The 20,259-nt window shown below is 41.0% G+C and overlaps 22 non-coding genes across 22 annotated transcripts; 8 read left to right on the top strand and 14 right to left on the bottom strand.

Annotated features, from left to right (window-relative positions):
- Positions 1 to 817: 817 nt before the first annotated feature.
- TRNAT-UGU (transfer RNA threonine (anticodon UGU)) lies at positions 818 to 889 on the bottom strand. Its single transcript has one exon. It is a non-coding gene; the product is annotated as a tRNA-Thr (tRNA).
- A 589-nt stretch (positions 890 to 1,478) lies between these two features.
- TRNAS-GCU (transfer RNA serine (anticodon GCU)) lies at positions 1,479 to 1,560 on the bottom strand. Its single transcript has one exon. It is a non-coding gene; the product is annotated as a tRNA-Ser (tRNA).
- Positions 1,561 to 1,972: 412 nt separating this feature from the next.
- On the top strand, positions 1,973 to 2,067 carry TRNAI-UAU (transfer RNA isoleucine (anticodon UAU)). Its single transcript has 2 exons — positions 1,973 to 2,010; positions 2,032 to 2,067. It is a non-coding gene; the product is annotated as a tRNA-Ile (tRNA).
- A 1,160-nt stretch (positions 2,068 to 3,227) lies between these two features.
- Positions 3,228 to 3,299, bottom strand: TRNAT-UGU (transfer RNA threonine (anticodon UGU)). The gene has a single exon. It is a non-coding gene; the product is annotated as a tRNA-Thr (tRNA).
- A 1,083-nt stretch (positions 3,300 to 4,382) lies between these two features.
- TRNAI-UAU (transfer RNA isoleucine (anticodon UAU)) lies at positions 4,383 to 4,477 on the top strand. Its single transcript has 2 exons — positions 4,383 to 4,420; positions 4,442 to 4,477. It is a non-coding gene; the product is annotated as a tRNA-Ile (tRNA).
- Positions 4,478 to 5,626: 1,149 nt separating this feature from the next.
- TRNAT-UGU (transfer RNA threonine (anticodon UGU)) lies at positions 5,627 to 5,698 on the bottom strand. The gene has a single exon. It is a non-coding gene; the product is annotated as a tRNA-Thr (tRNA).
- A 589-nt stretch (positions 5,699 to 6,287) lies between these two features.
- TRNAS-GCU (transfer RNA serine (anticodon GCU)) lies at positions 6,288 to 6,369 on the bottom strand. The gene has a single exon. It is a non-coding gene; the product is annotated as a tRNA-Ser (tRNA).
- Positions 6,370 to 6,781: 412 nt separating this feature from the next.
- Positions 6,782 to 6,876, top strand: TRNAI-UAU (transfer RNA isoleucine (anticodon UAU)). The gene is made up of 2 exons: positions 6,782 to 6,819; positions 6,841 to 6,876. It is a non-coding gene; the product is annotated as a tRNA-Ile (tRNA).
- Positions 6,877 to 8,036: 1,160 nt separating this feature from the next.
- On the bottom strand, positions 8,037 to 8,108 carry TRNAT-UGU (transfer RNA threonine (anticodon UGU)). The gene has a single exon. It is a non-coding gene; the product is annotated as a tRNA-Thr (tRNA).
- A 1,083-nt stretch (positions 8,109 to 9,191) lies between these two features.
- TRNAI-UAU (transfer RNA isoleucine (anticodon UAU)) lies at positions 9,192 to 9,286 on the top strand. The gene is made up of 2 exons: positions 9,192 to 9,229; positions 9,251 to 9,286. It is a non-coding gene; the product is annotated as a tRNA-Ile (tRNA).
- A 1,149-nt stretch (positions 9,287 to 10,435) lies between these two features.
- On the bottom strand, positions 10,436 to 10,507 carry TRNAT-UGU (transfer RNA threonine (anticodon UGU)). The gene has a single exon. It is a non-coding gene; the product is annotated as a tRNA-Thr (tRNA).
- Positions 10,508 to 11,096: 589 nt separating this feature from the next.
- TRNAS-GCU (transfer RNA serine (anticodon GCU)) lies at positions 11,097 to 11,178 on the bottom strand. The gene has a single exon. It is a non-coding gene; the product is annotated as a tRNA-Ser (tRNA).
- Positions 11,179 to 11,590: 412 nt separating this feature from the next.
- TRNAI-UAU (transfer RNA isoleucine (anticodon UAU)) lies at positions 11,591 to 11,685 on the top strand. The gene is made up of 2 exons: positions 11,591 to 11,628; positions 11,650 to 11,685. It is a non-coding gene; the product is annotated as a tRNA-Ile (tRNA).
- A 1,163-nt stretch (positions 11,686 to 12,848) lies between these two features.
- Positions 12,849 to 12,920, bottom strand: TRNAT-UGU (transfer RNA threonine (anticodon UGU)). Its single transcript has one exon. It is a non-coding gene; the product is annotated as a tRNA-Thr (tRNA).
- Positions 12,921 to 13,509: 589 nt separating this feature from the next.
- On the bottom strand, positions 13,510 to 13,591 carry TRNAS-GCU (transfer RNA serine (anticodon GCU)). The gene has a single exon. It is a non-coding gene; the product is annotated as a tRNA-Ser (tRNA).
- Positions 13,592 to 14,003: 412 nt separating this feature from the next.
- TRNAI-UAU (transfer RNA isoleucine (anticodon UAU)) lies at positions 14,004 to 14,098 on the top strand. The gene is made up of 2 exons: positions 14,004 to 14,041; positions 14,063 to 14,098. It is a non-coding gene; the product is annotated as a tRNA-Ile (tRNA).
- Positions 14,099 to 15,258: 1,160 nt separating this feature from the next.
- Positions 15,259 to 15,330, bottom strand: TRNAT-UGU (transfer RNA threonine (anticodon UGU)). Its single transcript has one exon. It is a non-coding gene; the product is annotated as a tRNA-Thr (tRNA).
- A 1,083-nt stretch (positions 15,331 to 16,413) lies between these two features.
- TRNAI-UAU (transfer RNA isoleucine (anticodon UAU)) lies at positions 16,414 to 16,508 on the top strand. Its single transcript has 2 exons — positions 16,414 to 16,451; positions 16,473 to 16,508. It is a non-coding gene; the product is annotated as a tRNA-Ile (tRNA).
- A 1,149-nt stretch (positions 16,509 to 17,657) lies between these two features.
- TRNAT-UGU (transfer RNA threonine (anticodon UGU)) lies at positions 17,658 to 17,729 on the bottom strand. The gene has a single exon. It is a non-coding gene; the product is annotated as a tRNA-Thr (tRNA).
- A 589-nt stretch (positions 17,730 to 18,318) lies between these two features.
- On the bottom strand, positions 18,319 to 18,400 carry TRNAS-GCU (transfer RNA serine (anticodon GCU)). Its single transcript has one exon. It is a non-coding gene; the product is annotated as a tRNA-Ser (tRNA).
- Positions 18,401 to 18,812: 412 nt separating this feature from the next.
- Positions 18,813 to 18,907, top strand: TRNAI-UAU (transfer RNA isoleucine (anticodon UAU)). The gene is made up of 2 exons: positions 18,813 to 18,850; positions 18,872 to 18,907. It is a non-coding gene; the product is annotated as a tRNA-Ile (tRNA).
- Positions 18,908 to 20,067: 1,160 nt separating this feature from the next.
- TRNAT-UGU (transfer RNA threonine (anticodon UGU)) lies at positions 20,068 to 20,139 on the bottom strand. The gene has a single exon. It is a non-coding gene; the product is annotated as a tRNA-Thr (tRNA).
- Positions 20,140 to 20,259: the final 120 nt, after the last annotated feature.

The raw sequence follows: 20,259 nt of genomic DNA, 5'->3' as shown, positions 1-20,259 counted from the left end.
AAAGGTTCTATTCACCATCTTGAGTTGCACCATAGCAGCTTATGGTGCTTTTCTGCTCAGAGTGTGCCTCCAATCCCACATTCATTTTTAATTTCTTTGCAGTTTAAAAAACAACAATTACTGCTCGAAGTTCACTTTTCAAAACCATTCAACCTATTAAATGTATTTCTCTAACCTATGAATGTGGTCCATGTTCACTTTTCCTCATCTTCATCTCGATACTCCTTTCCCAGAAACCAGGTTCACTTCTTCATTCAACCCACCCATCCAAAGTCACCAAATCTTTGAAGCAAGTCTGCCTATTCTCCCTTTCTCTCTATGTACAAGATACCTTGTATCATTTGAATGGACAGCAGGAGAGAAGGATATTTATGGTGAGTGGGGGTGGGGTTTTGAGGAGTAACCTCATTTGCCTAAGAGCCGGGGTATCTGGGAAAAAAAGTATTTTATGGGGGAAGACTTTCACATCTCCTTGGTGAAATTTGTAGCGCCTTATAACATCCTTTCTGTGGATGCAGATTCAGTCGGAACAGAGGTCCTAATCCTTGCTCTGCCTTTCAAAGGAACTGTAAATATGCATGGCTTATTTGGCTTTGCCCGGCAGGGCTTGCCCGGCAGGGTGAGAATGGCGTTTGTCAGGCGTTCGTCAGGCGATCGGAAGGGGTGAGGCAATAATTTATAATTCAATGATCTTCATAATATTTTCTTGATAATATGAAAGCAGGAAAGGGAAGCTTGGCAATAAGCAATCCTAAAGCAAGGTGTGACTCCAGGGAAGAATGACTTGAAAACAACATACAGAAAGACTCATGTAAAAAGGCCCTGATGAGGCTTGAACTCATGACCCCTGGTTTACAAGACCAGTGCTCTGCCACTGAGCTACAAGGCCAGTCTGGACGCAGGATGTAAATTGCAACATGTATTCTTACTGAGGTATGAATATATCTATGATTTTGAGACTCTATATGGAAACGTAGTTGCATATGAATGTCCACGTGCGCGCACACATTGAAGACCATGCTTAAGGCACTTTTTTTGGAAGTGTGAAAAACTACATTTTCATATGAGAAAATAAGAGTTTTCGCATTCAAGACCATACCGATAGCTCTAGTTAGTATGTCTGCAATCAGTGACATATAGAGAACCCACTTATTAGAAGTGATCTGTCTCTGTGGGGCAGACATATGTTAACAGTCATTCATTTGAGACGGCCTAAACTTTAGGAGTAAGAGCTGCTTTCTTATCAATCTATTTATCCAAACTGGTTAATAAGCCAGGAGTGAGTGAAAGGCAATCCTCTGGAAACTCCATGAAAGATCTAATTTCTATTACGCACAAAATACTTCGCTTTATTTGACATATTTGTTAAAATGGAACAGTCAGATGATCCCATCTAGCGGATCCTGGCTCTGTCTTGAAAGAGAGTGTAATTATACTACAAGAAATGCTGGCCATCAAAAGAGACTCTGATGGCTTTCCGACGAAGGTGGGATTCGAACCCACGCGTGCAGAGCACAATGGATTAGCAGTCCATCGCCTTAACCACTCGGCCACCTCGTCTGCCCTACAGCCCCATCTGAAACCTTGCTTCACAAAAGGTACTGAAGTGTCAATATACTGTACCTAAAAAAGAAAAAAACAGCTGAGGCAAGATCTCACATTCCACGTCTACCCCCAATCAGGGACCTACATTTCATTTTTGGGAAATTCTTACTATGTGCTAATTACAAATATTCATAAGATTCCCCTAGACTTTGTCAGAACTGTCAAGATATAATTCTATGGGGTTTTGAATTGACAGAGCATATGTTATAGGACAATTATAGAATCTATTCCGTTTGGACTGTATTTTTAATAGTCATGATAACATGCTAGCATGTGAGTCGATCTTGCACAGTGAATGATGGAGCAGTGTCTGTCATCTACTTGGTCAGCTGTAGATGGCTCACCTGGGGAGATGTGAAAAGAGAGAGCTCCAGTGGCGCAATCGGTTAGCGCGCGGTACTTATACAGCAGTACTTGCACTGAGCCATGCCGAGGTTGTGAGTTCGAGCCTCACCTGGAGCAGCCGTGTTGTTTTTCATAAACCATTTCACAAAAAGTAAAGTTTAAACTCAGAGTATGGACGGCCCTTGCTAGAGAGTCTTTACTTCTTATAGGATCTACGTGTCCTACTCCTCTGGGTGCCAAATATCACATATCCTCCGCGATGCTCAGTTTAAACATTCCATGATGTGCCATCTTGCATTTCATGCAAACACCACATCAGTGCATTTAAAAATACATTTGTAGAATAATAAATATGATGAAAACAGTGTTCTCACATGATAACCATAAACTGAAGAGCTGCAAAAAATGCTGTATCAGCTACTTACAATAAAAGGTGACTCGAAAAAACTAGCAAAAGAAGAGCATCATCATATTAAAGGTTCTATTCACCATCTTGAGTTGCACCATAGCAGCTTATGGTGCTTTTCTGCTCAGAGTGTGCCTCCAATCCCACATTCATTTTTAATTTCTTTGCAGTTTAAAAAACAACAATTACTGCTCGAAGTTCACTTTTCAAAACCATTCAACCTATTAAATGTATTTCTCTAACCTATGAATGTGGTCCATGTTCACTTTTCCTCATCTTCATCTCGATACTCCTTTCCCAGAAACCAGGTTCACTTCTTCATTCAACCCACCCATCCAAAGTCACCAAATCTTTGAAGCAAGTCTGCCTGTTCTCCCTTTCTCTCTATGTACAAGATACCTTGTATCATTTGAATGGACAGCAGGAGAGAAGGATATTTATGGTGAGTGGGGGTGGGGTTTTGAGGAGTAACCTCATTTGCCTAAGAGCCGGGGTATCTGGGAAAAAAAGTATTTTATGGGGGAAGACTTTCACATCTCCTTGGTGAAATTTGTAGGGCCTTATAACATCCTTTCTGTGGATGCAGATTCAGTCGGAACAGAGGTCCTAATCCTTGCTCTGCCTTTCAAAGGAACTGTAAATATGCATGGCTTATTTGGCTTTGCCCGGCAGGGTGAGAATGGCGTTTGTCAGGCGTTCGTCAGGCGATCGGAAGGGGTGAGGCAATAATTTATAATTCAATGATCTTCATGATATTTTCTTGATAATATGAAAGCAGGAAAGGGAAGCTTGGCAATAAGCAATCCTAAAGCAAGGTGTGACTCCAGGGAAGAATGACTTGAAAACAACATACAGAAAGACTCATGTAAAAAGGCCCTGATGAGGCTTGAACTCATGACCCCTGGTTTACAAGACCAGTGCTCTGCCACTGAGCTACAAGGCCAGTCTGGACGCAGGATGTAAATTGCAACATGTATTCTTACTGAGGTATGAATATATCTATGATTTTGAGACTCTATATGGAAACGTAGTTGCATATGAATGTCCACGTGCGCGCACACATTGAAGACCATGCTTAAGGCACTTTTTTTGGAAGTATGAAAAACTACATTTTCATATGAGAAAATAAGAGTTTTCGCATTCAAGACCATACCGATAGCTCTAGTTAGTATGTCTGCAATCAGTGACATATAGAGAACCCACTTATTAGAAGTGATCTGTCTCTGTGGGGCAGACATATGTTAACAGTCATTCATTTGAGAATGCCTAAACTTTAGGAGTAAGAGCTGCTTTCTTATCAATCTATTTATCCAAACTGGTTAATAAGCCAGGAGTGAGTGAAAGGCAATCCTCTGGAAACTCCATGAAAGATCTAATTTCTATTACGCACAAAATACTTCACTTTATTTGACATATTTGTTAAAATGGAACAGTCAGATGATCCCATCTAGCGGATCCTGGCTCTGTCTTGAAAGAGAGTGTAATTATACTACAAGAAATGCTGGCCATCAAAAGAGACTCTGATGGCTTTCCGACGAAGGTGGGATTCGAACCCACGCGTGCAGAGCACAATGGATGAGCAGTCCATCGCCTTAACCACTCGGCCACCTCGTCTGCCCTACAGCCCCATCTGAAACCTTGCTTCACAAAAGGTACTGAAGTGTCAATATACTGTACCTAAAAAAGAAAAAAACAGCTGAGGCAAGATCTCACATTCCACGTCTTCCCCCAATCAGGGACCTACATTTCATATTTGGGAAATTCTTATTATGTGCTAATTACAAATATTCATAAGATTCCCCGAGACTTTGTCAGAACTGTCAAGATATAATTCTATGGGGTTTTGAATAGACAGAGCATATGTTATAGGACAATTATAGAATCTATTCCGTTTGGACTGTATTTTTAATAGTCATGATAACATGCTAGCATGTGAGTCGATCTTGCACAGTGAATGATGGAGCAGTGTCTGTCATCTACTTGGTCAGCTGTAGATGGCTCACCTGGGGAGATGTGAAAAGAGAGAGCTCCAGTGGTGCAATCGGTTAGCGCGCGGTACTTATACAGCAGTACTTGCGCTGAGCCATGCCGTGGTTGTGAGTTCGAGCCTCACCTGGAGCAGCCGTGTTGTTTTTCATAAACCATTTCACAAAAAGTAAAGTTTAAACTCAGAGTATGGACGGCCCTTGCTAGAGAGTCTTTACTTCTTATAGGATCTACGTGTCCTACTCCTCTGGGTGCCAAATATCACATATCCTCCGCGATGCTCAGTTTAAACATTCCATGATGTGCCATCTTGCATTTCATGCAAACACCACATCAGTGCATTTAAAAATACATTTGTAGAATAATAAATATGATGAAAACAGTGTTCTCACATGATAACCATAAACTGAAGAGCTGCAAAAAATGCTGTATCAGCTACTTACAATAAAAGGTGACTCGAAAAAACTAGCAAAAGAAGAGCATCATCATATTAAAGGTTCTATTCACCATCTTGAGTTGCACCATAGCAGCTTATGGTGCTTTTCTGCTCAGAGTGTGCCTCCAATCCCACATTCATTTTTAATTTCTTTGCAGTTTAAAAAACAACAATTACTGCTCGAAGTTCACTTTTCAAAACCATTCAACCTATTAAATGTATTTCTCTAACCTATGAATGTGGTCCATGTTCACTTTTCCTCATCTTCATCTCGATACTCCTTTCCCAGAAACCAGGTTCACTTCTTCATTCAACCCACCCATCCAAAGTCACCAAATCTTTGAAGCAAGTCTGCCTATTCTCCCTTTCTCTCTATGTACAAGATACCTTGTATCATTTGAATGGACAGCAGGAGAGAAGGATATTTATGGTGAGTGGGGGTGGGGTTTTGAGGAGTAACCTCATTTGCCTAAGAGCCGGGGTATCTGGGAAAAAAAGTATTTTATGGGGGAAGACTTTCACATCTCCTTGGTGAAATTTGTAGGGCCTTATAACATCCTTTCTGTGGATGCAGATTCAGTCGGAACAGAGGTCCTAGTCCTCGCTCTGCCTTTCAAAGGAACTGTAAATATGCATGGCTTATTTGGCTTTGCCCGGCAGGGTGAGAATGGCGTTTGTCAGGCGTTCGGAAGGGGTGAGGCAATAATTTATAATTCAATGATCTTCATGATATTTTCTTGATAATATGAAAGCAGGAAAGGGAAGCTTGGCAATAAGCAATCCTAAAGCAAGGTGTGACTCCAGGGAAGAATGACTTGAAAACAACATACAGAAAGACTCATGTAAAAAGGCCCTGATGAGGCTTGAACTCATGACCCCTGGTTTACAAGACCAGTGCTCTGCCACTGAGCTACAAGGCCAGTCTGCACGCAGGATGTAAATTGCAACATGTATTCTTACTGAGGTATGAATATATCTATGATTTTGAGACTCTGTATGGAAACGTAGTTGCATATGAATGTCCACGTGCGCGCACACATTGAAGACCATGCTTAAGGCACTTTTTTTGGAAGTATGAAAAACTACATTTTCATATGAGAAAATAAGAGTTTTCGCATTCAAGACCATACCGATAGCTCTAGTTAGTATGTCTGCAATCAGTGACATATAGAGAACCCACTTATTAGAAGTGATCTGTCTCTGTGGGGCAGACATATGTTAACAGTCATTCATTTGAGACGGCCTAAACTTTAGGAGTAAGAGCTGCTTTCTTATCAATCTATTTATCCAAACTGGTTAATAAGCCAGGAGTGAGTGAAAGGCAATCCTCTGGAAACTCCATGAAAGATCTAATTTCTATTACGCACAAAATACTTCACTTTATTTGACATATTTGTTAAAATGGAACAGTCAGATGATCCCATCTAGCGGATCCTGGCTCTGTCTTGAAAGAGAGTGTAATTATACTACAAGAAATGCTGGCCATCAAAAGAGACTCTGATGGCTTTCCGACGAAGGTGGGATTCGAACCCACACGTGCAGAGCACAATGGATTAGCAGTCCATCGCCTTAACCACTCGGCCACCTCGTCTGCCCTACAGCCCCATCTGAAACCTTGCTTCACAAAAGGTACTGAAGTGTCAATATACTGTACCTAAAAAAGAAAAAAACAGCTGAGGCAAGATCTCACATTCCACGTCTTCCCCCAATCAGGGACCTACATTTCATTTTTGGGAAATTCTTATTATGTGCTAATTACAAATATTCATAAGATTCCCCGAGACTTTGTCAGAACTGTCAAGATATAATTCTATGGGGTTTTGAATAGACAGAGCATATGTTATAGGACAATTATAGAATCTATTCCGTTTGGACTGTATTTTTAATAGTCATGATAACATGCTAGCATGTGAGTCGATCTTGCACAGTGAATGATGGAGCAGTGTCTGTCATCTACTTGGTCAGCTGTAGATGGCTCACCTGGGGAGATGTGAAAAGAGAGAGCTCCAGTGGTGCAATCGGTTAGCGCGCGGTACTTATACAGCAGTACTTGCACTGAGCCATGCCGAGGTTGTGAGTTCGAGCCTCACCTGGAGCAGCCGTGTTGTTTTTCATAAACCATTTCACAAAAAGTAAAGTTTAAACTCAGAGTATGGACGGCCCTTGCTAGAGAGTCTTTACTTCTTATAGGATCTACGTGTCCTACTCCTCTGGGTGCCAAATATCACATATCCTCCGCGATGCTCAGTTTAAACATTCCATGATGTGCCATCTTGCATTTCATGCAAACACCACATCAGTGCATTTAAAAATACATTTGTAGAATAATAAATATGATGAAAACAGTGTTCTCACATGATAACCATAAACTGAAGAGCTGCAAAAAATGCTGTATCAGCTACTTACAATAAAAGGTGACTCGAAAAAACTAGCAAAAGAAGAGCATCATCATATTAAAGGTTCTATTCACCATCTTGAGTTGCACCATAGCAGCTTATGGTGCTTTTCTGCTCAGAGTGTGCCTCCAATCCCACATTCATTTTTAATTTCTTTGCAGTTTAAAAAACAACAATTACTGCTCGAAGTTCACTTTTCAAAACCATTCAACCTATTAAATGTATTTCTCTAACCTATGAATGTGGTCCATGTTCACTTTTCCTCATCTTCATCTCGATACTCCTTTCCCAGAAACCAGGTTCACTTCTTCATTCAACCCACCCATCCAAAGTCACCAAATCTTTGAAGCAAGTCTGCCTATTCTCCCTTTCTCTCTATGTACAAGATACCTTGTATCATTTGAATGGACAGCAGGAGAGAAGGATATTTATGGTGAGTGGGGGTGGGGTTTTGAGGAGTAACCTCATTTGCCTAAGAGCCGGGGTATCTGGGAAAAAAAGTATTTTATGGGGGAAGACTTTCACATCTCCTTGGTGAAATTTGTAGGGCCTTATAACATCCTTTCTGTGGATGCAGATTCAGTCGGAACAGAGGTCCTAATCCTTGCTCTGCCTTTCAAAGGAACTGTAAATATGCATGGCTTATTTGGCTTTGCCCGGCAGGGTGAGAATGGCGTTTGTCAGGCGTTCGTCAGGCGATCGGAAGGGGTGAGGCAATAATTTATAATTCAATGATCTTCATGATATTTTCTTGATAATATGAAAGCAGGAAAGGGAAGCTTGGCAATAAGCAATCCTAAAGCAAGGTGTGACTCCAGGGAAGAATGACTTGAAAACAACATACAGAAAGACTCATGTAAAAAGGCCCTGATGAGGCTTGAACTCATGACCCCTGGTTTACAAGACCAGTGCTCTGCCACTGAGCTACAAGGCCAGTCTGGACGCAGGATGTAAATTGCAACATGTATTCTTACTGAGGTATGAATATATCTATGATTTTGAGACTCTATATGGAAACGTAGTTGCATATGAATGTCCACGTGCGCGCACACATTGAAGACCATGCTTAAGGCACTTTTTTTGGAAGTATGAAAAACTACATTTTCATATGAGAAAATAAGAGTTTTCGCATTCAAGACCATACCGATAGCTCTAGTTAGTATGTCTGCAATCAGTGACATATAGAGAACCCACTTATTAGAAGTGATCTGTCTCTGTGGGGCAGACATATGTTAACAGTCATTCATTTGAGAATGCCTAAACTTTAGGAGTAAGAGCTGCTTTCTTATCAATCTATTTATCCAAACTGGTTAATAAGCCAGGAGTGAGTGAAAGGCAATCCTCTGGAAACTCCATGAAAGATCTAATTTCTATTACGCACAAAATACTTCACTTTATTTGACATATTTGTTAAAATGGAACAGTCAGATGATCCCATCTAGCGGATCCTGGCTCTGTCTTGAAAGAGAGTGTAATTATACTACAAGAAATGCTGGCCATCAAAAGAGACTCTGATGGCTTTCCGACGAAGGTGGGATTCGAACCCACGCGTGCAGAGCACAATGGATGAGCAGTCCATCGCCTTAACCACTCGGCCACCTCGTCTGCCCTACAGCCCCATCTGAAACCTTGCTTCACAAAAGGTACTGAAGTGTCAATATACTGTACCTAAAAAAGAAAAAAACAGCTGAGGCAAGATCTCACATTCCACGTCTTCCCCCAATCAGGGACCTACATTTCATATTTGGGAAATTCTTATTATGTGCTAATTACAAATATTCATAAGATTCCCCGAGACTTTGTCAGAACTGTCAAGATATAATTCTATGGGGTTTTGAATAGACAGAGCATATGTTATAGGACAATTATAGAATCTATTCCGTTTGGACTGTATTTTTAATAGTCATGATAACATGCTAGCATGTGAGTCGATCTTGCACAGTGAATGATGGAGCAGTGTCTGTCATCTACTTGGTCAGCTGTAGATGGCTCACCTGGGGAGATGTGAAAAGAGAGAGCTCCAGTGGTGCAATCGGTTAGCGCGCGGTACTTATACAGCAGTACTTGCACTGAGCCATGCCGTGGTTGTGAGTTCGAGCCTCACCTGGAGCAGCCGTGTTGTTTTTCATAAACCATTTCACAAAAAGTAAAGTTTAAACTCAGAGTATGGACGGCCCTTGCTAGAGAGTCTTTACTTCTTATAGGATCTACGTGTCCTACTCCTCTGGGTGCCAAATATCACATATCCTCCGCGATGCTCAGTTTAAACATTCCATGATGTGCCATCTTGCATTTCATGCAAACACCACATCAGTGCATTTAAAAATACATTTGTAGAATAATAAATATGATGAAAACAGTGTTCTCACATGATAACCATAAACTGAAGAGCTGCAAAAAATGCTGTATCAGCTACTTACAATAAAAGGTGACTCGAAAAAACTAGCAAAAGAAGAGCATCATCATATTAAAGGTTCTATTCACCATCTTGAGTTGCACCATAGCAGCTTATGGTGCTTTTCTGCTCAGAGTGTGCCTCCAATCCCACATTCCTTTTTAATTTCTTTGCAGTTTAAAAAACAACAATTACTGCTCGAAGTTCACTTTTCAAAACCATTCAACCTATTAAATGTATTTCTCTAACCTATGAATGTGGTCCATGTTCACTTTTCCTCATCTTCATCTCGATACTACTTTCCCAGAAACCAGGTTCACTTCTTCATTCAACCCACCCATCCAAAGTCACCAAATCTTTGAAGCAAGTCTGCCTATTCTCCCTTTCTCTCTATGTACAAGATACCTTGTATCATTTGAATGGACAGCAGGAGAGAAGGATATTTATGGTGAGTGGGGGTGGGGTTTTGAGGAGTAACCTCATTTGCCTAAGAGCCGGGGTATCTGGGAAAAAAAGTATTTTATGGGGGAAGACTTTCACATCTCCTTGGTGAAATTTGTAGGGCCTTATAACATCCTTTCTGTGGATGCAGATTCAGTCGGAACAGAGGTCCTAGTCCTCGCTCTGCCTTTCAAAGGAACTGTAAATATGCATGGCTTATTTGGCTTTGCCCGGCAGGGTGAGAATGGCGTTTGTCAGGCGTTCGGAAGGGGTGAGGCAATAATTTATAATTCAATGATCTTCATGATATTTTCTTGATAATATGAAAGCAGGAAAGGGAAGCTTGGCAATAAGCAATCCTAAAGCAAGGTGTGACTCCAGGGAAGAATGACTTGAAAACAACATACAGAAAGACTCATGTAAAAAGGCCCTGATGAGGCTTGAACTCATGACCCCTGGTTTACAAGACCAGTGCTCTGCCACTGAGCTACAAGGCCAGTCTGCACGCAGGATGTAAATTGCAACATGTATTCTTACTGAGGTATGAATATATCTATGATTTTGAGACTCTGTATGGAAACGTAGTTGCATATGAATGTCCACGTGCGCGCACACATTGAAGACCATGCTTAAGGCACTTTTTTTGGAAGTATGAAAAACTACATTTTCATATGAGAAAATAAGAGTTTTCGCATTCAAGACCATACCGATAGCTCTAGTTAGTATGTCTGCAATCAGTGACATATAGAGAACCCACTTATTAGAAGTGATCTGTCTCTGTGGGGCAGACATATGTTAACAGTCATTCATTTGAGACGGCCTAAACTTTAGGAGTAAGAGCTGCTTTCTTATCAATCTATTTATCCAAACTGGTTAATAAGCCAGGAGTGAGTGAAAGGCAATCCTCTGGAAACTCCATGAAAGATCTAATTTCTATTACGCACAAAATACTTCACTTTATTTGACATATTTGTTAAAATGGAACAGTCAGATGATCCCATCTAGCGGATCCTGGCTCTGTCTTGAAAGAGAGTGTAATTATACTACAAGAAATGCTGGCCATCAAAAGAGACTCTGATGGCTTTCCGACGAAGGTGGGATTCGAACCCACGCGTGCAGAGCACAATGGATTAGCAGTCCATCGCCTTAACCACTCGGCCACCTCGTCTGCCCTACAGCCCCATCTGAAACCTTGCTTCACAAAAGGTACTGAAGTGTCAATATACTGTACCTAAAAAAGAAAAAAACAGCTGAGGCAAGATCTCACATTCCACGTCTTCCCCCAATCAGGGACCTACATTTCATTTTTGGGAAATTCTTATTATGTGCTAATTACAAATATTCATAAGATTCCCCGAGACTTTGTCAGAACTGTCAAGATATAATTCTATGGGGTTTTGAATAGACAGAGCATATGTTATAGGACAATTATAGAATCTATTCCGTTTGGACTGTATTTTTAATAGTCATGATAACATGCTAGCATGTGAGTCGATCTTGCACAGTGAATGATGGAGCAGTGTCTGTCATCTACTTGGTCAGCTGTAGATGGCTCACCTGGGGAGATGTGAAAAGAGAGAGCTCCAGTGGTGCAATCGGTTAGCGCGCGGTACTTATACAGCAGTACTTGCACTGAGCCATGCCGAGGTTGTGAGTTCGAGCCTCACCTGGAGCAGCCGTGTTGTTTTTCATAAACCATTTCACAAAAAGTAAAGTTTAAACTCAGAGTATGGACGGCCCTTGCTAGAGAGTCTTTACTTCTTATAGGATCTACGTGTCCTACTCCTCTGGGTGCCAAATATCACATATCCTCCGCGATGCTCAGTTTAAACATTCCATGATGTGCCATCTTGCATTTCATGCAAACACCACATCAGTGCATTTAAAAATACATTTGTAGAATAATAAATATGATGAAAACAGTGTTCTCACATGATAACCATAAACTGAAGAGCTGCAAAAAATGCTGTATCAGCTACTTACAATAAAAGGTGACTCGAAAAAACTAGCAAAAGAAGAGCATCATCATATTAAAGGTTCTATTCACCATCTTGAGTTGCACCATAGCAGCTTATGGTGCTTTTCTGCTCAGAGTGTGCCTCCAATCCCACATTCATTTTTAATTTCTTTGCAGTTTAAAAAACAACAATTACTGCTCGAAGTTCACTTTTCAAAACCATTCAACCTATTAAATGTATTTCTCTAACCTATGAATGTGGTCCATGTTCACTTTTCCTCATCTTCATCTCGATACTCCTTTCCCAGAAACCAGGTTCACTTCTTCATTCAACCCACCCATCCAAAGTCACCAAATCTTTGAAGCAAGTCTGCCTATTCTCCCTTTCTCTCTATGTACAAGATACCTTGTATCATTTGAATGGACAGCAGGAGAGAAGGATATTTATGGTGAGTGGGGGTGGGGTTTTGAGGAGTAACCTCATTTGCCTAAGAGCCGGGGTATCTGGGAAAAAAAGTATTTTATGGGGGAAGACTTTCACATCTCCTTGGTGAAATTTGTAGGGCCTTATAACATCCTTTCTGTGGATGCAGATTCAGTCGGAACAGAGGTCCTAATCCTTGCTCTGCCTTTCAAAGGAACTGTAAATATGCATGGCTTATTTGGCTTTGCCCGGCAGGGCTTGCCCGGCAGGGTGAGAATGGCGTTTGTCAGGCGATCGGAAGGGGTGAGGCAATAATTTATAATTCAATGATCTTCATGATATTTTCTTGATAATATGAAAGCAGGAAAGGGAAGCTTGGCAATAAGCAATCCTAAAGCAAGGTGTGACTCCAGGGAAGAATGACTTGAAAACAACATACAGAAAGACTCATGTAAAAAGGCCCTGATGAGGCTTGAACTCATGACCCCTGGTTTACAAGACCAGTGCTCTGCCACTGAGCTACAAGGCCAGTCTGGACGCAGGATGTAAATTGCAACATGTATTCTTACTGAGGTATGAATATATCTATGATTTTGAGACTCTATATGGAAACGTAGTTGCATATGAATGTCCACGTGCGCGCACACATTGAAGACCATGCTTAAGGCACTTTTTTTGGAAGTGTGAAAAACTACATTTTCATATGAGAAAATAAGAGTTTTCGCATTCAAGACCATACCGATAGCTCTAGTTAGTATGTCTGCAATCAGTGACATATAGAGAACCCACTTATTAGAAGTGATCTGTCTCTGTGGGGCAGACATATGTTAACAGTCATTCATTTGAGACGGCCTAAACTTTAGGAGTAAGAGCTGCTTTCTTATCAATCTATTTATCCAAACTGGTTAATAAGCCAGGAGTGAGTGAAAGGCAATCCTCTGGAAACTCCATGAAAGATCTAATTTCTATTACGCACAAAATACTTCGCTTTATTTGACATATTTGTTAAAATGGAACAGTCAGATGATCCCATCTAGCGGATCCTGGCTCTGTCTTGAAAGAGAGTGTAATTATACTACAAGAAATGCTGGCCATCAAAAGAGACTCTGATGGCTTTCCGACGAAGGTGGGATTCGAACCCACGCGTGCAGAGCACAATGGATTAGCAGTCCATCGCCTTAACCACTCGGCCACCTCGTCTGCCCTACAGCCCCATCTGAAACCTTGCTTCACAAAAGGTACTGAAGTGTCAATATACTGTACCTAAAAAAGAAAAAAACAGCTGAGGCAAGATCTCACATTCCACGTCTACCCCCAATCAGGGACCTACATTTCATTTTTGGGAAATTCTTACTATGTGCTAATTACAAATATTCATAAGATTCCCCTAGACTTTGTCAGAACTGTCAAGATATAATTCTATGGGGTTTTGAATTGACAGAGCATATGTTATAGGACAATTATAGAATCTATTCCGTTTGGACTGTATTTTTAATAGTCATGATAACATGCTAGCATGTGAGTCGATCTTGCACAGTGAATGATGGAGCAGTGTCTGTCATCTACTTGGTCAGCTGTAGATGGCTCACCTGGGGAGATGTGAAAAGAGAGAGCTCCAGTGGCGCAATCGGTTAGCGCGCGGTACTTATACAGCAGTACTTGCACTGAGCCATGCCGAGGTTGTGAGTTCGAGCCTCACCTGGAGCAGCCGTGTTGTTTTTCATAAACCATTTCACAAAAAGTAAAGTTTAAACTCAGAGTATGGACGGCCCTTGCTAGAGAGTCTTTACTTCTTATAGGATCTACGTGTCCTACTCCTCTGGGTGCCAAATATCACATATCCTCCGCGATGCTCAGTTTAAACATTCCATGATGTGCCATCTTGCATTTCATGCAAACACCACATCAGTGCATTTAAAAATACATTTGTAGAATAATAAATATGATGAAAACAGTGTTCTCACATGATAACCATAAACTGAAGAGCTGCAAAAAATGCTGTATCAGCTACTTACAATAAAAGGTGACTCGAAAAAACTAGCAAAAGAAGAGCATCATCATATTAAAGGTTCTATTCACCATCTTGAGTTGCACCATAGCAGCTTATGGTGCTTTTCTGCTCAGAGTGTGCCTCCAATCCCACATTCATTTTTAATTTCTTTGCAGTTTAAAAAACAACAATTACTGCTCGAAGTTCACTTTTCAAAACCATTCAACCTATTAAATGTATTTCTCTAACCTATGAATGTGGTCCATGTTCACTTTTCCTCATCTTCATCTCGATACTCCTTTCCCAGAAACCAGGTTCACTTCTTCATTCAACCCACCCATCCAAAGTCACCAAATCTTTGAAGCAAGTCTGCCTGTTCTCCCTTTCTCTCTATGTACAAGATACCTTGTATCATTTGAATGGACAGCAGGAGAGAAGGATATTTATGGTGAGTGGGGGTGGGGTTTTGAGGAGTAACCTCATTTGCCTAAGAGCCGGGGTATCTGGGAAAAAAAGTATTTTATGGGGGAAGACTTTCACATCTCCTTGGTGAAATTTGTAGGGCCTTATAACATCCTTTCTGTGGATGCAGATTCAGTCGGAACAGAGGTCCTAATCCTTGCTCTGCCTTTCAAAGGAACTGTAAATATGCATGGCTTATTTGGCTTTGCCCGGCAGGGTGAGAATGGCGTTTGTCAGGCGTTCGTCAGGCGATCGGAAGGGGTGAGGCAATAATTTATAATTCAATGATCTTCATGATATTTTCTTGATAATATGAAAGCAGGAAAGGGAAGCTTGGCAATAAGCAATCCTAAAGCAAGGTGTGACTCCAGGGAAGAATGACTTGAAAACAACATACAGAAAGACTCATGTAAAAAGGCCCTGATGAGGCTTGAACTCATGACCCCTGGTTTACAAGACCAGTGCTCTGCCACTGAGCTACAAGGCCAGTCTGGACGCAGGATGTAAATTGCAACATGTATTCTTACTGAGGTATGAATATATCTATGATTTTGAGACTCTATATGGAAACGTAGTTGCATATGAATGTCCACGTGCGCGCACACATTGAAGACCATGCTTAAGGCACTTTTTTTGGAAGTATGAAAAACTACATTTTCATATGAGAAAATAAGAGTTTTCGCATTCAAGACCATACCGATAGCTCTAGTTAGTATGTCTGCAATCAGTGACATATAGAGAACCCACTTATTAGAAGTGATCTGTCTCTGTGGGGCAGACATATGTTAACAGTCATTCATTTGAGAATGCCTAAACTTTAGGAGTAAGAGCTGCTTTCTTATCAATCTATTTATCCAAACTGGTTAATAAGCCAGGAGTGAGTGAAAGGCAATCCTCTGGAAACTCCATGAAAGATCTAATTTCTATTACGCACAAAATACTTCACTTTATTTGACATATTTGTTAAAATGGAACAGTCAGATGATCCCATCTAGCGGATCCTGGCTCTGTCTTGAAAGAGAGTGTAATTATACTACAAGAAATGCTGGCCATCAAAAGAGACTCTGATGGCTTTCCGACGAAGGTGGGATTCGAACCCACGCGTGCAGAGCACAATGGATGAGCAGTCCATCGCCTTAACCACTCGGCCACCTCGTCTGCCCTACAGCCCCATCTGAAACCTTGCTTCACAAAAGGTACTGAAGTGTCAATATACTGTACCTAAAAAAGAAAAAAACAGCTGAGGCAAGATCTCACATTCCACGTCTTCCCCCAATCAGGGACCTACATTTCATATTTGGGAAATTCTTATTATGTGCTAATTACAAATATTCATAAGATTCCCCGAGACTTTGTCAGAACTGTCAAGATATAATTCTATGGGGTTTTGAATAGACAGAGCATATGTTATAGGACAATTATAGAATCTATTCCGTTTGGACTGTATTTTTAATAGTCATGATAACATGCTAGCATGTGAGTCGATCTTGCACAGTGAATGATGGAGCAGTGTCTGTCATCTACTTGGTCAGCTGTAGATGGCTCACCTGGGGAGATGTGAAAAGAGAGAGCTCCAGTGGTGCAATCGGTTAGCGCGCGGTACTTATACAGCAGTACTTGCGCTGAGCCATGCCGTGGTTGTGAGTTCGAGCCTCACCTGGAGCAGCTGTGTTGTTTTTCATAAACCATTTCACAAAAAGTAAAGTTTAAACTCAGAGTATGGACGGCCCTTGCTAGAGAGTCTTTACTTCTTATAGGATCTACGTGTCCTACTCCTCTGGGTGCCAAATATCACATATCCTCCGCGATGCTCAGTTTAAACATTCCATGATGTGCCATCTTGCATTTCATGCAAACACCACATCAGTGCATTTAAAAATACATTTGTAGAATAATAAATATGATGAAAACAGTGTTCTCACATGATAACCATAAACTGAAGAGCTGCAAAAAATGCTGTATCAGCTACTTACAATAAAAGGTGACTCGAAAAAACTAGCAAAAGAAGAGCATCATCATATTAAAGGTTCTATTCACCATCTTGAGTTGCACCATAGCAGCTTATGGTGCTTTTCTGCTCAGAGTGTGCCTCCAATCCCACATTCATTTTTAATTTCTTTGCAGTTTAAAAAACAACAATTACTGCTCGAAGTTCACTTTTCAAAACCATTCAACCTATTAAATGTATTTCTCTAACCTATGAATGTGGTCCATGTTCACTTTTCCTCATCTTCATCTCGATACTCCTTTCCCAGAAACCAGGTTCACTTCTTCATTCAACCCACCCATCCAAAGTCACCAAATCTTTGAAGCAAGTCTGCCTATTCTCCCTTTCTCTCTATGTACAAGATACCTTGTATCATTTGAATGGACAGCAGGAGAGAAGGATATTTATGGTGAGTGGGGGTGGGGTTTTGAGGAGTAACCTCATTTGCCTAAGAGCCGGGGTATCTGGGAAAAAAAGTATTTTATGGGGGAAGACTTTCACATCTCCTTGGTGAAATTTGTAGGGCCTTATAACATCCTTTCTGTGGATGCAGATTCAGTCGGAACAGAGGTCCTAGTCCTCGCTCTGCCTTTCAAAGGAACTGTAAATATGCATGGCTTATTTGGCTTTGCCCGGCAGGGTGAGAATGGCGTTTGTCAGGCGTTCGGAAGGGGTGAGGCAATAATTTATAATTCAATGATCTTCATGATATTTTCTTGATAATATGAAAGCAGGAAAGGGAAGCTTGGCAATAAGCAATCCTAAAGCAAGGTGTGACTCCAGGGAAGAATGACTTGAAAACAACATACAGAAAGACTCATGTAAAAAGGCCCTGATGAGGCTTGAACTCATGACCCCTGGTTTACAAGACCAGTGCTCTGCCACTGAGCTACAAGGCCAGTCTGCACGCAGGATGTAAATTGCAACATGTATTCTTACTGAGGTATGAATATATCTATGATTTTGAGACTCTGTATGGAAACGTAGTTGCATATGAATGTCCACGTGCGCGCACACATTGAAGACCATGCTTAAGGCACTTTTTTTGGAAGTATGAAAAACTACATTTTCATATGAGAAAATAAGAGTTTTCGCATTCAAGACCATACCGATAGCTCTAGTTAGTATGTCTGCAATCAGTGACATATAGAGAACCCACTTATTAGAAGTGATCTGTCTCTGTGGGGCAGACATATGTTAACAGTCATTCATTTGAGACGGCCTAAACTTTAGGAGTAAGAGCTGCTTTCTTATCAATCTATTTATCCAAACTGGTTAATAAGCCAGGAGTGAGTGAAAGGCAATCCTCTGGAAACTCCATGAAAGATCTAATTTCTATTACGCACAAAATACTTCACTTTATTTGACATATTTGTTAAAATGGAACAGTCAGATGATCCCATCTAGCGGATCCTGGCTCTGTCTTGAAAGAGAGTGTAATTATACTACAAGAAATGCTGGCCATCAAAAGAGACTCTGATGGCTTTCCGACGAAGGTGGGATTCGAACCCACACGTGCAGAGCACAATGGATTAGCAGTCCATCGCCTTAACCACTCGGCCACCTCGTCTGCCCTACAGCCCCATCTGAAACCTTGCTTCACAAAAGGTACTGAAGTGTCAATATACTGTACCTAAAAAAGAAAAAAACAGCTGAGGCAAGATCTCACATTCCACGTCTTCCCCCAATCAGGGACCTACATTTCATTTTTGGGAAATTCTTATTATGTGCTAATTACAAATATTCATAAGATTCCCCGAGACTTTGTCAGAACTGTCAAGATATAATTCTATGGGGTTTTGAATAGACAGAGCATATGTTATAGGACAATTATAGAATCTATTCCGTTTGGACTGTATTTTTAATAGTCATGATAACATGCTAGCATGTGAGTCGATCTTGCACAGTGAATGATGGAGCAGTGTCTGTCATCTACTTGGTCAGCTGTAGATGGCTCACCTGGGGAGATGTGAAAAGAGAGAGCTCCAGTGGTGCAATCGGTTAGCGCGCGGTACTTATACAGCAGTACTTGCACTGAGCCATGCCGAGGTTGTGAGTTCGAGCCTCACCTGGAGCAGCCGTGTTGTTTTTCATAAACCATTTCACAAAAAGTAAAGTTTAAACTCAGAGTATGGACGGCCCTTGCTAGAGAGTCTTTACTTCTTATAGGATCTACGTGTCCTACTCCTCTGGGTGCCAAATATCACATATCCTCCGCGATGCTCAGTTTAAACATTCCATGATGTGCCATCTTGCATTTCATGCAAACACCACATCAGTGCATTTAAAAATACATTTGTAGAATAATAAATATGATGAAAACAGTGTTCTCACATGATAACCATAAACTGAAGAGCTGCAAAAAATGCTGTATCAGCTACTTACAATAAAAGGTGACTCGAAAAAACTAGCAAAAGAAGAGCATCATCATATTAAAGGTTCTATTCACCATCTTGAGTTGCACCATAGCAGCTTATGGTGCTTTTCTGCTCAGAGTGTGCCTCCAATCCCACATTCATTTTTAATTTCTTTGCAGTTTAAAAAACAACAATTACTGCTCGAAGTTCACTTTTCAAAACCATTCAACCTATTAAATGTATTTCTCTAACCTATGAATGTGGTCCATGTTCACTTTTCCTCATCTTCATCTCGATACTCCTTTCCCAGAAACCAGGTTCACTTCTTCATTCAACCCACCCATCCAAAGTCACCAAATCTTTGAAGCAAGTCTGCCTATTCTCCCTTTCTCTCTATGTACAAGATACCTTGTATCATTTGAATGGACAGCAGGAGAGAAGGATATTTATGGTGAGTGGGGGTGGGGTTTTGAGGAGTAACCTCATTTGCCTAAGAGCCGGGGTATCTGGGAAAAAAAGTATTTTATGGGGGAAGACTTTCACATCTCCTTGGTGAAATTTGTAGGGCCTTATAACATCCTTTCTGTGGATGCAGATTCAGTCGGAACAGAGGTCCTAGTCCTCGCTCTGCCTTTCAAAGGAACTGTAAATATGCATGGCTTATTTGGCTTTGCCCGGCAGGGTGAGAATGACGTTTGTCAGGCGTTCGTCAGGCGATCGGAAGGGGTGAGGCAATAATTTATAATTCAATGATCTTCATGATATTTTCTTGATAATATGAAAGCAGGAAAGGGAAGCTTGGCAATAAGCAATCCTAAAGCAAGGTGTGACTCCAGGGAAGAATGACTTGAAAACAACATACAGAAAGACTCATGTAAAAAGGCCCTGATGAGGCTTGAACTCATGACCCCTGGTTTACAAGACCAGTGCTCTGCCACTGAGCTACAAGGCCAGTCTGGACGCAGGATGTAAATTGCAACATGTATTCTTACTGAGGTATGAATATATCTATGATTTTGAGACTCTATATGGAAACGTAGTTGCATATGAATGTCCACGTGCGCGCACACAT

This window comes from Triturus cristatus, chromosome 12 (assembly GCF_964204655.1).
Source record: "Triturus cristatus chromosome 12, aTriCri1.1, whole genome shotgun sequence".
Lineage (NCBI taxonomy): Eukaryota > Metazoa > Chordata > Amphibia > Caudata > Salamandridae > Triturus > Triturus cristatus.
The sequence above is the reverse complement of the archived record's forward strand: the minus strand, read 5'-3'. Positions and strand labels throughout refer to the sequence as shown.